We start from the raw sequence: 18,506 nt of genomic DNA, 5'->3' as shown, positions 1-18,506 counted from the left end.
GTTCTCCATATCCCCCATGGGAAGTTGTGATCAGTTCTAATTGCCCATTTATAAGTATTGCAAACATCACGAGTGCATAGCTCTAAACTGTCCCTTTTTTGGAGAGGCAATCCCTCTTTGTGGGATCCCTCTGTCCCTCTTTCTTCCTCATCTGTTCCCTTTTCAGGACTTATGTACAGATCTATGTAAAATGTATTTTTCTACTTAAAAATGTGTTTACCGTAATTGATGCTAAACTGTATTCCTATCCTTTAAATTGTTATTGTGCTTAAATGTTAACATAAAAAAACAAGAAAACTATGTATTTTGATTACAAATTCTTTGTGCTATGTGGAACTAGGGGTATAGTATAGGCGTGCTTAGAGGTGTGGTAGGAGTGTGTCTTAACAGTGTGTCTCTCTTTCTTACCTCAGAAAGTCAGGAGGTATACTAGTGATGATATATAATAGAAAAGTAGCAGTTGTACAAATGTAGTCAAACCACCGAAAACTGTCTTTGTAGACATAGAAATAACTTTTTAAAGTGCCCATTTATAAATATGCCCCATAGAACATGTAGAGCCATATTCACTTAAAGTGGATCCGAGATGAACTTTTACTCATTGCATAATTGTGTTCCTTTCCTATTGTTTATAGGGCATTCCTCAAGCCAAATACTTTTTTTGTTTTTGTTTTAATACTCTAATTCCCTATAACCTAAACAAGCCACACCCACAGGTTTTCAGAGAGCCAAGGCACTTTCAGACAGTAGCAAGGGCTCATGGGAGCTCAGTCTGGGCAGGAGGAGGGGGAGATATTACTAGCCAGAGATCTCAGAGGCAGAGGGGAGGAGGGAGGAGGAGTGGGATTAGGTTTTTTTTGCTCAAGATGCAGATAAGCCTGCCTCTGTGTAATGTTTACAAACAACATGGCTCTGTCATTGTATCACAGTAGGAAATAATTATATTCTATTAAAGCTGTTTGCAGTTAGATTTGCTGTGTAAACTATCTAAATTTTAGATAAGATATATAGACAAGTTACTTGTTATAGTTAGTTTTTCATCTTGGATCCACTTTAAAGAGAAACCGTAACCAAGAATTTAACTTCATCCCAATCAATAGCTAATACTTCCTTTCCCACAAAAAATCTTTACCTTTTCTCAAACGAATCATTAGGGGGCTCTGTATGGCTGATATTGTGGTGAAACCTCTCCCACAGTGTGATGTAAGCGCCTCACAGCACTGAGGGGCTGACATCACACTGTGGCAGCCTTGTTGCATTGTGGGAAATAATAGCTGTTCCCAACTGCCAAAAAAGCAAGCAGCAGCTACTTCCACTGACATCACCTGCCAGCAGTAGAAATGTTGCCCTATGATAAATTTCAGACTGTAAATCAGGGAGAGGAAAGATTTTACAATGGGCAAACACTGACTAAATCATTTACACATATATATTCAGTAAAGATGCCGTGTGACGGGAGTGCAGGCTATGTAGCGCGTGTTGCACCCTTAATTCCCCTGGTTGCCAGGGTAATGTGGGCTATGCAAGAAGCTTCACCTGCATAGGATGGCTATATGGGCACATACATGGCAGATGAAATTCGATGTTGACAAATGTAAAGTCATGCATTTTGGACATACTAATGGTCTAGCACCATACAAAATAAATGGGATACAGTTGGGGACATTACATTTGGAGAAGGACTTAGGAGTACTCATTGACAACAAGTTAAATAATCGTACTCAATGCCAAGCAGCTGCAGCTAAAGCGAACAAAATTTTGGGATGCATTAAAAGGGAAATAAAAACTCGAGATGCTAGCATAATATTGCCCCTGTTTAACTCTCTAGTAAGGCCACATCTGGAATATGGAATTCAGTTCTGGGCACCACATTACAAAAAAAGATATTGCAGTTTTAGAGCAGGTGCAGAGATGAGCAACAAAATTGATACGTGGGATGGAAGGTCTTACTTATCAAGAAAGGTTAGATAAACTGGGTTTATTTAGTCTAGAGAAAAGATGCCTTAGAGGGGATCTAATTAACATGTATAAATACATCAGAGGGCAATATAATAGCTTGACGGATGAGCTTTTTGTCCCTAGGCCTTCTCAAAGGACTAGAGGACATGATCTGTGCATGGAGGAAAAACGTTTTAGCCATTTATTTAGGAAAGGGTTCTTTACAGTAAGAGTGATTAAGATGTGGAATGCATTGCCACAGGAAGTCGTTATGGCAAACTCTATACCTGCATTTAAAGGGGGCTTAGATGCTTTCCTTGCGTTGAAAGACATCCATGGCTACAATTACTAGGTAATGCCTAATGATGTTGATCCAGGGATTTTATCTGATTGCCATCTGGAGTCGGGAAGGAATTTTTCCCTTTAGGGGCCAATTGGACCATGCCTTGTAAGGGTTTTTTCGCCTTCCTCTGGATCAACAGGGATATGTGAGGGAGCAGGCTAGTGTTGTACTTTATACTGGTTGAACTCGATGGACGTATGTCTTTTTTCAACCAAAATAACTATGTAACTATGCATTACCCCAGCCATGCAAGTGTTACCCAGATAATGGGGGTTGCTGTAATTATGCAATGTAACAGTAACAGTAAAATTGCAAAGTGCTTCCTTCACATAGAAACTTAACTAAAGTTTACTGAATATGGCCCATAGTTTTATAATTACAACCTTATGGGTATATTGCAGATCCTTTGCGTCTTATAAACTGAATGACTAGATTTATGGCACAAAGTAAGAATTCACATTTGAATTCGCAGATTGCGCATCTGTACTATTTGCAATTAATATATTGAAAGTACCTTGCAGGCTTGTGTCTTTAGTTCCTTGCTGACAGGAGATTGGAAGTTGCTACCATATGTCACAGTTAATCAGCTGACCCCACCTACCTTTTCCCTCTGCTGGAGGCTAGCAATCTCCCTGCAAATGCATGCAGCCTGAAAATGTGCTAATCAAATTCCACCTTCCATTTTCAAGCTGCATACATTTGCATTTAGAATGTGCATAATCCTGCATCAACTCATAATTATTTGCATCTAATTGACCATACCTACTAGCTACTAACCGCATTAAATATGGGAGGCTTACGTAGGTCTTTAAGGACATACTCTAAAGGTGCATACACACATCAGACCATAGTCTTTGGAAAATGAAAGATCACAGACAAATGTTACCCCCTTCCATGTAGTATGAGAGCCAACTTTCCATCAGATAAAAATCTTTGCAAGATGCTGCACACATTCAACAGATCAATATCTGCAAAAGTTCTGTTCCTGCAAAAAAAAACGTCCCTGCAAAATGCATTCATAGTCTATGATATCTGCAGATCTGATACACACCTTGTTTAACAGACATTCATCTGCAGATCAGACAATCATCTGCAGATCTGAAGATCCATCCTGGTGGATCTGATCTGCAGATGAAAGTCTGTTAAACAAGGTGTGTATGATGATCTTCAGATATCATAGACAATGAATGCATTTTGCAGGAACGGATCTTTTGCAGGAACAGATCTTTTGCAGATACTGATCTGTTGAATGTGTGCAGCATCTTTGTGTGCAGCATCTTGCAAAGATTTCCATCTGATGGGGAGTTCAGCTCAATAGAATAGACCGTGTAGGTATGGCTCTCATACTACGTGGAATGGGGTAAAATTGGTCTGTGATATTGCCTTTTCCAAAGACTTTTATCTCAAGTGTGTATGTAGCCATAGATTATGGACGGTATTGTATACTGGTCCATATGAGGTGCCATACCAAGAATTTGCACATGGCAGCTGGCACTATAAACTCTAAGCCTTCCTCTGCACATGACAATTGTGCACAACAGATAAAATGGTTAAATAAATAAGTAATTAATATAAGTGACTCCTTTTATGTTTAAGCTGAGCTGTCCTTTAGAGAAGTAATCTGGTTAATGTAAAGTTAATTTAACGTTTTAAGTGGTATCTGCTGCAGGGCAGCACTGGAACAGGTTCAGCTGTATGCAGTCTGGAAGTGTCATTTGCAGTCCTGCAGCATTTCTATGTTAATAGATTGTCCGATGATGATCTCATCCTATAGCCCAACCTCGATGATGTCAGCCTACCGCACTGCACTTTCATCAGAAACCATGACTTGCATTTTGCAACAATAATTGCAGCTCTGTGATGCCTTATTGGACTGCAGATTCTGCATTGAAGATGAACTGTGATACAGACGTACCTGGCATGTGTTTCTGCTTTGTTAAAACGAATCCCACCGCCATATTGCAGATTTATTTACGTTAAAAAATCTGGATACCATGCATTTCTTTCTTTGCTGGTTTTTCTTTTCTTTGCTGGTTTTGTGCCATTGCTGGCCTCACACAAACTGTAAGTTGCTTCCATATGGTAATATATACTAGCCATGATGTGTTTCCTTAGCAAAAGCAACCTTAGGGAACTTTGCCTAAACAAAACACTGAGGTATGACGAGGAAGCAGGAGTGATGTCATACAGATACATTCTCCATACAGAGTCAGGAAGCCAAGACACATATATGGGGTATATACTAGGCATATATTAGTCCAGTCCCTAATGGCTCATTCCTATGAGACAACACATACACAAATTTGATTTCATGCCTGTGTTCCTGATGCACAGTGGGGCCCAGTTTAGCACAAACATTGGCACCAGTGCACATCTTCTTTCTTTTGTGCGTGAGCGCTTCCTTTTACTGGCAAGGCATGGTTCAGAACTGGTGCATTCCCATTTCAGATTCACTTGTGCATGCATGACCACAGTGCATCCAGGGCCAGATTTAGGCCAAGGCCACCTAGGCCATGGCCTAGGGCACCACAGGAGCATGGGCACCAAAGCAGCAGCAAAGCAGGGCACCACAGGAGCAAGGGCACCAAAGCACCACCAAAGCAGCAGGCCGAACTTATCATTTGCCTTTGAAAACTTGTAAATGCTGCACTTCATGGAGATTAGGCAAGCGCCTGATCATGGTACTTGCTCTCTGTCCACATTTGCATTGTGGCTGGCGGGCTACGGACTTGGGCAGCAATGGAGACAGAAAGGAAGAGGAAGTTTCTGCACTGGAGACAAGCGAAGAAATGAGTGACACAGATGGCTGCTGCGGTGTGAAGGCGAGCTGGCTACCTATACTGAAAGGGGAAGGGGGGAGGGGTGGGGAGTGAGAAAAGGAGAAATTAAGGGAGTCATCTGGCTACCTATACTAGAGGGAAAGGAGGGAGGAGTCGTCTGGCTACCTATACTAGAGGGAAAGGAGGGAGGAGTCATCTGGCTACCTATACTAGAGGGAAAGGAGGGAGGAGTCATCTGGCTACCTATACTAGAGAAAGGGGGTCATTAGGTTACCTATAATAGAGGGAAGGGGGAGGGATCATCTGGCTACTTATACTAAAGAGGGCGGATGGTGACAGCGGCCTTGGGTGGGAAAGAGTACAAATCCGTGCATCCTACGGATTTTTCAACTGCTGAACCAGTTAAATATTAAAATGATAAAAGAATAACTCTGACCCTGTGGAATTTGAGGTTCAGGCGGTGGAGCTGTCGGAACGTTTGATAAAGAGGGGATATCAAAATAGAAGTATAGAACAGGCATTAGAAAGAGCCAGAGCAATACCTCGTGCCCAAGGAGGTTTCATTTTATATTTGATTATACTCCCATGTCTAGTCAGATTCATCAAACGATGCGTAGTCATTGGCATTTGTTGTCATTGGATGAACATTTAAAGCAGATTGTTACTAAACCACCTAAGATTAGTTTTAGGAGAGGCAATAGCATAAAACAATGTTGGTTCATAGCGAGTTCAAACCTATGCAGGATAAATAAAAGAATTGGTTGTTGGATGACAAATTGGAAGGCAACTTCCCTTGTGGTCATTGTTTGGCGTGTAAGTCCGTTAGGAAAGGTAAAGTGGTCCAGGTAGGAGGAATTACATGGCATGTGAAGGAATTCATTAATTGCAGGTCCAGATATGTGGTGTATTACGTTTGGTGCCACTGTGGGAGATTCTACATAGGGAAGTCCATTCAGCCACTTTGCAAAATAAAAGATCATTCGGGAGCGGCGTGGGTGCACGCCCAGGGCTGGCCCTAGACTTTTTGCCGCCTAAGGTAAATTTAGAAAAAAATTGTATTGTAAGTGGACGGCGATGCAGGAAGTGACGTCAGTGGAGCACACGCTGGAACGCAGAAAAGGTGAATCCTCCCTGCCCGTTCCTCTTACTATCGTCCATCGGCTGCTTCCTATTTACAGCTGGAGGGGAGTGCAGATCGGGGGACCCAGGCGAGGGAGGAGGGGGGTCCGACCCCCCTCCCCACCGCTAGGCCCAATACCCCCATCCTGCCCGCTACCCCTCCAGCTCGGCGGCCGCCCCCCCCCCCCCCCCACACCCACTGACGGGCGAGTGCCGCCCCTAGAAGTTTTCCGCCTGAGGCAAATGTTTCACCCTGCCTCATGAGCGGGCCGGCCCTGTGCACGCCGTATGATTGCTCATGTCAATTCTAAACATGGAGGCAGTGCAGATTGCCTGGAGGTAGCTGGCCTTATAAAAGTCTCGGATATGCCGAGAGGGGGTTTAAGGGACGAATTATGATTACATAAAGAGGCCTCTTTGATATCTATGACCAATGCCTTGGGGAGTCTGGGTTTCAATGACAGAAATGAAATGTCAGCTTTTTTTAAATGATTGTAATGGTTTTATCTCATTGAATTGTATGTGTATGTATATCACCTCTGTCCTGCAAGGGTTAATACTTGGTCATAACCTTAGGAAATGGTACTGCCCCCATTACTAGGTATTTAGGTGGGGTGGGAAAAGGAAGAGGTGAGTCTTCGTGTCCTGAGGAAGCTTGGGATCACGCGAAACAGCTGTCGACACAGGCGTGCTTGTAACCTGTTGCCACTATTTCCCTTTACATTTGTAGCAATTTTGGTGGCACCAGCATGTATGGGGGCTTTGCTATTAACTGCTAAAGTCGGCATAAAATGACGTGAAAATTATGCGATCTTACGAATGGATTACACTAAGGGTCAACACACACCATACAATCTTGGTTGTTTAATCTTACCACTTTTATGTATTATAAGAGCTTATCCAGTCAATCAATCAAGGTATTTTCAATCTGTTGGCCCTTATACTACATAGATTTTGTAAATCTGTACAACCAAGATTGTATGGTGTGTGTTGAGCTTTAATCAATTGAATTTCCAATTTGTAATTACATATGGTCATAATTGTGAAAATGCATGCAACATTTTTGCATAATTATAATTAGCAGATTATATTCATTAATAAAAATCTACCTTTTTTAAAATGGCAGTAGGTATACAATGGGCCTGATTCACAAAGCAGTGCAAAGTGTTTGCACGCCAGTGAAAAGCCCTTTATCACGCCTAAACTCCGTTTAGGCGTGATAAGAAGAAACTCGCGCAAATTTTCCACACGCAAAGTTTTGCGCGCGCGCAGCGCACCGCAGTGCCCATTAAGGCCTATGGGACTTTGCGCGCGCGCATGCGCGTTTGCGAGGGCAAAACTTTGCGTGCGGGACTTTGTGCGAGATAATCAGCACAAAGCCGTGCTAACTCAGCGGTGCAAAGGTTATCATGCCTGAGTTATCACCGCTTTGTGAATCAGGCTGAATATTTCAATTGCACGGCTGCTGTTGTAATATGAAACTGGCTGCTGCTGAGACCAGAGCTTTTCATTCATATTGTCACAGTAGCCAAAACAGGTATATTAGCCTCTGTTAAAGCATTTAAAATTCCAATAATCCAGCATGGCCCGCTCAGTGAAATCAGCACTTAGGCCCATGATGGACTGAGAAGCCTGAATCTACAACCTCCTTCACAAACAAGCAGAACAGGCTCAATCCAGAGACTGTTTGGCTGCAACATTCCTTTCAATCTGCAGCGTTTTAATTTCCTCCCTCTTGATAGATAGTCAGTGACTGCAGTGCTCCAATAGATCATGATACCAGTTTATTTCTCTGCATTCTGATCACCCCACGCTAAATTCAATACATAATTATACTGTACGTCCGCGGTCAAGGGAAATAAACATCCATGCACGGGAGAGGACTGGGTGGAGGGCGGGAAGTTCCCACGGCAACAATCAATAGTTCAAAGGTTACAGGGTTGTCATCTTCTTGTGACTTTGGTCCTGAAAGCCATTATTCATAGCTGCAAAACAAGGGAGGTCAGCCGAGGTACAGACCAATTACACAACATAATTGCAGCAGCAAGGCTTTCTTGCTGGCCCAGAATGGATATTTATGGGGAAATAGGAAGCTGAATAGTGGCTGTGCATGTCATCATGCTGTAATAACAGGGTTTCTCAATGCCTGAGAGAAAATTGTGAATGAAATGAGCACTGTTTTAAAAACTGCACACAGCAAAGTATGTATGACATCTAGGAGTATAGTAATGATATGTACTCTGACGCCCTGTCTGGAGACCTGTTACAGGCACTTTACCTCAAAATACATACTATATTTGTGTCGGACTTTTTTTCCGTTTCTGTAAACAGGTGAATTAAAATTCCAACTCTAGGAGAACAGATAGTTTTTGTTAGTGCAGAAAGGGGAAATAACCTTTTTAGAGGTTTAACTTTTTCAAGCCCCTGTTTTGGTCCATTAATGTATGACCAAGAGAGAAGCTCAGGAGTTCCGTTCAGTGCACTGCTATCTCCAGTTATATCTACTCCAAAGCACTTATAATGTGGAAACAGGATTTTTTTCCTTTCTGCCCTAGCCCTTATCACAGACTTCTGAGTCTCTCTTACAGTCCCAGACATGGCCCCCATGCTGGTTCCATTAGGCCTAATAAGCCATCACATGACTAGCTTCTAGAGCCCAAATAATCAGGCCTGGGCCTCCCATGATCAGGGCCGGGCCGAGGCATAGGCTGGAGAGGCTCCAGCCTCAGGGCGCAGTGTAGGAGGGGGCGCACAATTCATTCAGCTGTCATTCCTAATTGTGTATGAAGCAGAAAGAAATAAGAAAAGGGGATACACAGCAGTGACTGCTGGCCAGAGAACTAGATATTAAGGTGTTGGGGAGGTTGTGGGCCCTGTGGCCCTCTTAGTCTAATAGCAATAAGTGTGTGACAGCTGGGGTGGGAGGGATGGAGGGGCGCACTTTGGTGTCTCAGCCTTGGGTGCTGGAGGACCTTGTCCCTGCTCTGCCCATGACGCCAGGTGATGCCACTTCCTTAGGTGGCGTCATGCGCCAGGCAGCATCCCACCCACCTCCCTCCCACCCATGGCCGGATTTGTACTTTTTACCGCCCTAGGCCAACTTTCACCAGCCGCCCCATGACCCACAGCACCCCACACACCACCCCCAGTATGACCTATATCCACCCCCTGCCCTGCACCAGGAAATAATTTTTTATTATGGAAATAATATTTTAAAGCTCTTGTACCTACTCTTAGGTATGTCTTTCCCTTCTAGTGATGCATCAGCCACATAAATGTACCTGATCTGTGCAGCTTTTCATTGGATTCTGTAGTGAGAGCGGTATGTGGAGGCTGCATTATTTATTTCCTTGCAATATCAGTTGCCTGGCTGTCCTACTGATCCTCTGCATTTAATACATTTAGCCACAGACCCTGAACAAGCATCATCAGATCAGGTGTTTCTGACATTGTCAGGTCTGACAAGATTAGCTGCATGCTTGTATCTGGTCTGATTCAGACACTACTGCAGCCAAAGAGATCTGCAGGGCTGCCAGGCAACTGGTACTGTTTAACTTTAAAAGCAAATAAATATGACAGCTTCCATATATCTCTCATTTCAGTTGAACTTTAACATCGTCAGTCACTGTAACGTCAACCTGTTCTGGCCAGATCAGGTCCATTTATGTGACTGATGCGTCACTAGGAAGGAGGAGGTGGGGAGGAGTGGTAGTGTGCTTGGCACTCTTGTACAATCAGACTGAGGAATCAGCCAGGTAGCTATTGGTTTATATTGAGATACATATACCACTTTAAATTTAAAGCGGAACTGAAGATAATAAAAAAAAAAGTTTCACTTACCTGGGCCTTTTGCAAGCCCCCAGCAGCCGTCCTGTCCCGCGCCAGTCCTCCACGCTCCTCTGTTCCCCTCCGCTGCTCCATTTCGTTCCTAGACTTGTAAGTCGAGGGGCCATTGCGCCTGTGCAGCCCTGCCAAGAGTATCATTTTTTACACGTTCCTGTCTGCAATAGCGCTATTGCGCACTGGAATAGGAAGGAGGATACGCAAGGCCAGAGCCGCGCAGGCACAGTGGCCCGAGGGCGAAACCAGAAGTAGCTGGCGGCGGGAGAACGGAGGATCATAGAGGACCGGTGCATGACAGGACGGCTGCTGGTGGCTTGCAGAAGCCTCAGGTAAGTGAAACTGTTTCTTTTGCAACTATCTACTATCTTGAGCTCCACTTTAAGCTACGTACCCACAATACAATTTTTTGAACAAGTTTTCTAGCCACTATTTTTTTGCGCAACAAGCGATCATTTCTGTGAGCTTGCATCGTAGGTGCGTGATCAGGGAAAACAACGCTTTGCAACGCACGGTGATAATGATCGTCAGATCTTGAATATATACCCGACAAGACAACTCCCATGCAAAGTGGAGCGATCGTTTGAACTCTCGTTCAAGCCCATCGCGTGACATTGTATGTTCCCACGGGAAGGAAGATAAACCGGAGAACGCTTGTTGGCCGAGTAGAATCGCTAATCGTTCTCCGATCTATCTAGCAGTGAGTACAGGGCTTGAGAACACCTTGTCTGCGTGTTATACTGCAGAGGTCAGACAGGACAACAGCTTAGACCAGAACTTCAGAAAACAGACAGACTCTACCCTGAGTCCCGGGAACTGCTCCCCCTCCTCCTTCCCTCGCATCCCCCCCAGCATTCCAGCACAAGCAGGCCGAAAATTCATTACACACATTCTTACCCACACAGAGGCAGTCAGGTTGTAGTGATGATCCATTTGCACAGTGAGTGTCCCTCTGAGCAGTGGCTGTATGATTAGCCTGGGGATGCATTTTAAGATAGCAGCGGCGCTGGGGCAGACATGTCTGTGATCATGTGACACACCGACAGCGAAAGGACACGTGGCTGGCAGGGAAGATCCTGGTGTGGTGGGGACACCGTACAACATCAACTGCTGCACAGAGGAGCAAAGTGTACACAGCACTGGGGACATGGAGGAGCCTTGGAAGCCTGAGGACCAGACCAATCCCCATGCAGTCTCCCTGGCACGGGCTGCCGATTCCCAGCTTGATCATCATGGGCGCAGGCTGACAGGCAAGTAAAAGCGCGCCCAGACGTTCAGAGCAGCATCCACACTTGCTGCTGCTGCTGCCTCCAGTCTTGTTCCAGCCTCGCTGGTTTGCTTGACCGTCATCTCCCCGCCCCCTAAAGTTTCACACGTGGAGGAAGAAGATCTGCTGTTAGATTACGAGTCAGTCAGCGCTGTGTTCCTCGGTCTCCAATTTCCCGGGTATCCTCTCTACTGACCTGCTCAGCTCCTCCCCTCAGTGTCAGAGTGAAGGAAAGGGGCGGGAGTGCATTGCATGCATGAGAGAAGCGAGGAGAAAGAAATCCGTTTTGCCCAGAGAAGCAATTAAGAAACAGCTGATCTTCGAGAGCTGCAGCACCGCCCCAGCCTTAGCTCCGCCCCAGTCCCAGGCCTCGGTGGCCTGCCCACAAATCCGGCCCTGCTCCCACCCTCCACTGGTTTACCTTCTTGAAACAAGCGGTGGCCGCCTCCTGCAGAAGGACAATCTCATTGAGCCCCCCTTGCCTGCTTCTAGATCTCTAGGAGAGCAGTTGCCATAGCAGAGCTTATACTGGAAGTACTTCCTGTATACTTGCTGCTATGGGAGTTGCTCTCCTAGAGGCCTAGAAGCAGGTGAGGGGGACCCAGTGAGACTGACCTGCTGCAGGAGGTGCCTGCCGCTTGTTTCAAGACGGTAAACAGCGATGGCTGGGGAGGGAGGAGGGTTGCAGCAGGCTGGCTATATTGGGGAACCCAACCTGGCTAACCTATACTGAGGGAACCTACCTGGCTAACCTATACTGGGGGAACCTACCTGGCCACCTTATACTAGGAGAACGTACCTGGCTAACCTATACTGGGGTAACCTACCTGCCTACCTTATACTGGGAGAACCTGCGCATCCGCACAAGTTGGCTTCAGGCTGCAAAAAGTCTAGAATCAGCCCTGCAAATAATAAACAGTCGGCTATCACCAAAGCTACTTTTGATGCTGGCTAGAGCAAGATGAACAGAAAATGTATTTTTGTACATGGTATTTGGAGAAGACATATGGTTATGGAATAATCATCAGCTGTGGTTGTTTTTAGGTCAACATTACTGGTGAGATTTCAGAGTGCATTTGCCATGACATTGGGCTCTATTCACAAAACTTCTCATAAATTACTTATTTATCGTCTAATTGATAAAAAATAACCTTTCAGCACATTTGCAAGCAAAATAATCACTAAAAGTAAGTTGTTTCTGATTAACTTCATCTCAATATTATTTTTCTTAATTATATTTTTGCTCTTTGGGTGCTTAAAAAAGTAACATAGATAATGTGAAAACAGAGGGAAACAGGTAAAAAAGCTTTGTGGATCATGTCCATGCTAGTGGAATATTGTTAAATTCACCAATATTCTACTACTTAATTCCAATAGAAAAATATTTGTAAAGATTACTGTTATTTTACTATGTCTTAACCTACCCTATTCTCACACAGAACCCTCCCTCTACTGCACCAATGACCTCCCTTTACCGATGCCTAACCCTAAGACCTCCCTCTGCCATACTGATGCCTAACCCTAAGACCTCCCTCTGCCATACCGATGCCTAACCCTAAGACCTCCCTCAGTGCCTAAGTGTTCTAGCCACTTGGTACGGTGACTACTGGCTGTGGCACACCCCACGTCCTCAGAACATGTTTGTTCCTCGTCCAGTATACCCATTGTTGTTGAAGAAAAGAACGCTAGAAGGAGCCTTCGTGGAGAATTACAGTATGGGCCCATTTATGGGAATTTGTTGCGTTTCCCCGCATGCAAATTTGTTTGGGAAATGCAGCCTATTGAAATCAATAGGCTTCCCACTGATTCACATGTGGGGAAAAAAGCGGCATGTTGCATTTTTCTGCATTGCACATCTGAATCCCTATAGCATGCATGGCACAGCTAGAGGGATTTGAATGCATCTTGCATCTGATCTGTGCTGGCAGTGCATTTTGCAAGACACATGCCAAGCACAGAGGAAACTGACCCCGTGAATTTTTCACCATGTGGGTGATTTTTGTGCAGTTCCTGGAGTTACCCTTTAAGTTAAAGTGGGTTTTGTGACCAAGGCCGGACTTATACTTTTAGCACCCCTAGGCCATTGTTGCTCCCCTTCCAAGAGCAGCAGCCCCTCTTCCATGTGTAGCAGGCATTTACAGCAGCCTCTCACTGTCATGTACAGCTCTCTTGAGCAGCAACTTCGCTTTTCCTTCCTCAGTTAACCCTTCTACTACATAGATTTTGTAAGATTGGACCAAAAAAAAGATTGTATCATTAGTGGCCACCATTAAAAATTATTTGATATCACCATGTAATTAAAAAAGCTCTTTTATTGATGATCAGTTAAAACATGGTTTCTGAACAACTTGCACAGTGACAGCCCTTTTTCAAACTGAAAAGCTGATCAAGCTTGAAAAAGAGTGCATTGCCCAAAACAGCAGGCTGTCACTGTACATATGAACATAACACATGTGAAAAATGCAATAGAACTGACTGTCTGTTTAAAATTAATGGACTGTTTCCATCTAGCAGCGCTTGACTTCAGGATGACCAACAGATCCAACAGACCCCAAGTCAGTCTCAATCTAAAAGACTTTTGCTCAGACTTTTCCAGCTTGTAAGCTACTTCAAAAACTGTGGGCCATATGCAATTCACTTTTTCACCTGAGTTTTCTCCTAGGAGATAATTTTTCATCTTTGATTTAAAATAACTTTCCAGCACTTTTCAACTAAAAAAGTACCAAAAAGTAGGTGAAAAAGTACTATCAAATTTATTTTGAGTATTTTTTTGCTTTCTGGTGGCTTAACCACTTGCCGACCGCGCACTCATACCGCGCGTCGGCAAAGTGGCAGCTGCAGGACCAGAGACGCAGATCTGCGTCGCCGGCTGCAGGCTAATTAATCAGGAGACAGCCGCTCGCGCGAGCAGCTGTCTCCTGTCATTTCACGGCTGGGAGGCTCCGTGAATAGCCTGCGGGCCGCCGATCGCGGCTCGCAGGCTAAATGTAAACACAAGCGGAAATAATCCGCTTTGTTTACATTTTTACAACGCTGCTACAGTAGCAGCGTTGTAGTAGATCAGCGATCCCCGGCCAATCAGTGGCCGGGGATCGCTGTCACATGACAGCGGGGAGCCTGTTAGAGGCTGCACAGGACAGATCCGTTCCTGTGCAGCCTCCGATCTCTCGGGGAAGGGAGGGAGGAGAGGGAGAGGGGGAATCCTGCGGTGGAGGGGGCTTTGAGGTGCCCCCCGCCCCGCCACCCACAGCATGCAGGAGCGATCAGACCCCCCCAGCACATCATCCCCCTAGTGGGGAAAAAAGGGGGGCGGTCTGGTCGCTCTGCCTGTCATTTGATCTGTGCTGGGGGCTGTAGAGCCCACCCAGCACAGATCTGAAAAAACAGCGCTGGTCCTTAAGGGGGGGGGGGGGGGGGTAAAGGCTAGGTCCTCAAGTGGTTAAAAAGCATTTTATTTACAAGTTTAAAATTATCACCTAGGAGAAAACTCAGGTGAAAAAGTGAATTGCATATGGGCCAGTGAATTTAAAATGATCTACTAGGTTGTATCTACCTACAGATGCAAGCCACAGCTGCAGAACGTGCACAGGGTCTGTCTATCAGTAATTACCACAAGCCACCAGTTGGATGCAAGTCATTGGGCCTGATTCTTAAAGCGGTGCTAACCCAGTTAGCACACCTAAAAGACTTTAGGCATGATAACCATTGCACCATGCTGGTGAAAAGCCAGTTTAGGCGTGATAAGTTTAGGCGTGATAAGTTTAGGCATGCTAAGTTTAGATAAGTTTAGATCGCACGCAAAGTCCCGCACGCAAAGCAGCGCCATTAAACTCTATGCGAAGTGCACCAGACTTTGCTAGCGCAAAACTTTTGATCAGCTGTGCACTGCGGTGCTAACCCAGTTGGTGCTTAAACTTATCATGCCTAAACTTATCACACCTAAACTTAACATGCCTAAACTTATCACACCTAAACTTATCACACCTGCTTATCATTCCTAGGGCTCGATTCACAAAGCGGTGCTAACCCAGTTAGAGACTTTAGGCATGATAACCATTGCACCACGCTGGTGAAAAGCCAATTTAGGCGTGATAAGTTTAGGTGTGATAAGTTTAGGTGTGATAAGTTTAGGCATGCTAAGTTTAGAGAAGTGTAGATAGCGTGCAAAGTCCCGCACGCAAAGCAGCGCCATTAAACTCTATGCGAAGTGCACCAGACTTTGCTAGCGCAAAACTTTTGATCAGCTGTGCACTGCGGTGCTAACGCAGTTGGTGCTTAAACTTATCATGCCTAAACTTATCACACCTAAACTTATCATGCCTAAACTTATCACACCTAAACTTATCACACCTACTCTTATCATGCCTAAACTGAGTTTAGGCGTGATAAAGGGCTTTTCACCAGCGTGCTAACTGTTAGCACCGCTTGTGAATCAGGCCCCTAAACTGAGTTTTCACCAGCGTGCTAACTGTTAGCACCGCTTTGTGAATCAGGCCCATAGAGTCCTCCTCAGTAAGCCAAATAGACCAGTGCTTGACCATGCTCAGTGTCTAGCAAAATTGTAATCAGCAGTAGCACATAATACTTCTAAATGTATGGCTCCCCACCTTGCAACATCATTATCCTCTAAAACTTCATGGCAGCACATTGCACTAAGCTCATCAAGTCAAAGAGACAGAGTATGTCACTCTAGTGGGTGGTGTGAGATCTACCCAGAAGTCCTTTGTTATCTACCGGTAGATCACAATCTACCTAATGGCCCCCCCTGATGTAAAACGTGCTTTTCCTGGGCTGTGCAGAGTGTTGGCAGAGGAGTGTAGGCTCACCTGTCTGTTGGCGTGCTCCTCCTGTGTCTTCTCTTCATCGCCACCGAAGTGGCTGTGTCCCGTGGCCCAACAGCATGTATGTAGAGATGGCCCGAACGGTTCGCCGGCGAATGGTTCCAGGCAAACTTCCGGGGGTTCGCGATCATGGAGAACTGCAAATTTTACCGGAAGTTCGATTCGCCCCCTTAGTGCACCATTAGGGTCAACTTTGACCCTCTACATCACAGTCAGCAGGCATATTGTAGCCAATCAGGCTACACTCCCTCCTGGAGCCACTCCCCCCCCTTATAAAAGGCAGGCAGCGCCGGCCATTTTACTCACTCGTGTGCCTGCAGTAAATAGAGAAGGGACAGCTGCTGCAGACCCTTATAGGGAAAGATTAGTTAGGCTTTTGTAGGCTTCCTAGCTTGCTCCTTGCTGATTCTTATTGCTAAAATAGCACCCCACAACAGCTCTTTTGAGAGCTAATCTTGTGATCTATTTTTTTTTCTGTGTGTCCCACTGACATTTGTGTTGCATAGACAGCCTTGATAATTCATCCTGTGTGTGCCACTGCCAGGCCCAGCACATTCAGCAACTACCTGTGTGTGTTACAGGTGCACATTGTAATACCCATTACTGCGTATACCTACCTACCTGTTGTTCACAGTGCACCCACCTACCTACGTGAGCTGAATGCACGCAGTGTCACTGTGCCTGTCCGCTACCTGTCTGTGTGCGACAGGTGCACATTGTAATACCCATTACTGCATATACCTACCTGTTGTTCACACTGCACCCACCTACCTACGTGAGTTGAGTGCATGCAGTGTCACTGTGCCTGTCCGCTACCTGTCTGTGTGTGACATGTGCACATTGTAATACCCATTACTGCATGTACCTACCTACCTGTTGTTCACAGTGCATATCTTTCACTTGAATGGATGGCAGACTTGCCCTCCATAACAGATTCTCGTTACAGATAGTACAGTCTATCAGTGTCATCTACAGCAGGGCCTCGAAAGTCCTCCTTTTGGTCACTACCTAGGGACGTACATGCCATGCCTGCTGCCTTCCTTGGATGTGTGGTAGCCATTCCTGCTCCTTTGCCCACAGCGTGCCTGCTGCCTTCCTTGGATGTGTGGTGGTGGTAGCCGTTTCTTAGGCTCCCACTCCGGACTGGAATTGAACCAGGATTCCCCGGCCATTACCAGTGGTCACTCACAATGGCAGACTTGCCCTCCATAAAAGATTCTTGTTGCAGGTACTGAACAGCAAGCAGAACAAGTATTTAAAAAAATAGATGTAAGCTTTAACAATGGTAGAGAAAGAACCACTGAAAAATGATAAGGCAGTCAGACATTACCTGACATTCCTGAGTGAGGAAGAGCAATCTCACCATGGTGCGCACCAGTCCAGCACGGCCGTCACAACACAAACAGCTATTTGCAGTGCATTACACAGTGAGCTTGGTCTGTCAGTGTGAAGCAGTACACTAATTACACTCCCTGATTGATGTATACACATGCAAGATGTTTTAAAGCACTTTAGGCCTCCAATTTAGCAATAAAATGTGATTTCCGCCCTTAAAATGCTGCTTTGCGTCCAATCTTGATTTTTCCCCGGGACTTTTGGTGTCTATCCCGCTCATCCATGCCCCCCTCCAGGTGTTAGACCCCGTGAAACATCTTTTCCATCACTTTTGTGGCCAGCATAAATGTTTCTAGTTTTCAAAGTTCGTCTCCCGATTGAAGTCTATTGCAGTTCGCGAATGTTTGCGCGATTCGAACGTTTGGTGAAGGTTTGCGAACCCAGTTCACGAACCGAAAATCGGAGGTTCGGGCCATCTCTACATGTATGTGGTCACATAACATACGTGCCACCAGGTCATGGGGTACAGGTGCTCTGTCAGCAACGGAGAGAGAACACAGGAGGAGCGTACCAGTGGACCGGTGAGCCTACACCTATGATCTATATGATGGTCGAATCTGGTGGCCATCTATATGCATCTGGCCACTGGAGATGCTCATTTGTATTCCACGGAAATGAAATTTCCGCATTTCCAATCGGATTTCTGCAGAAATGGTGCATTTCTGCAACTTGGTAATTTTAGCCCAGTCAAAGAACTCGGAAGCACTGGACCAATCAGAGAATGCAGAGTCAACTCAGATGTATTTGAAAGAATGACCAAAAAACTACTCGGAAATCGGAATTGGAAATTGGAAAACAGAAATCAGAAACCCACGGAATTGGTAATCGGCATTGGTGGAAATCGAAACTTCCACGGAATCAGAAATCAACATTTCCAATCATCCCTACTATAGAATTGAACTGCATCCATTCTTTAAATGGCAACTAGCGAAAGGATAAAAACATCATAAGAGCAACTAGACAATAAATTAATGGATTGCTGA

Source organism: Hyperolius riggenbachi, chromosome 9 (assembly GCF_040937935.1).
Source record: "Hyperolius riggenbachi isolate aHypRig1 chromosome 9, aHypRig1.pri, whole genome shotgun sequence".
NCBI lineage: Eukaryota > Metazoa > Chordata > Amphibia > Anura > Hyperoliidae > Hyperolius > Hyperolius riggenbachi.
This window is presented reverse-complemented; position numbering follows the sequence as displayed.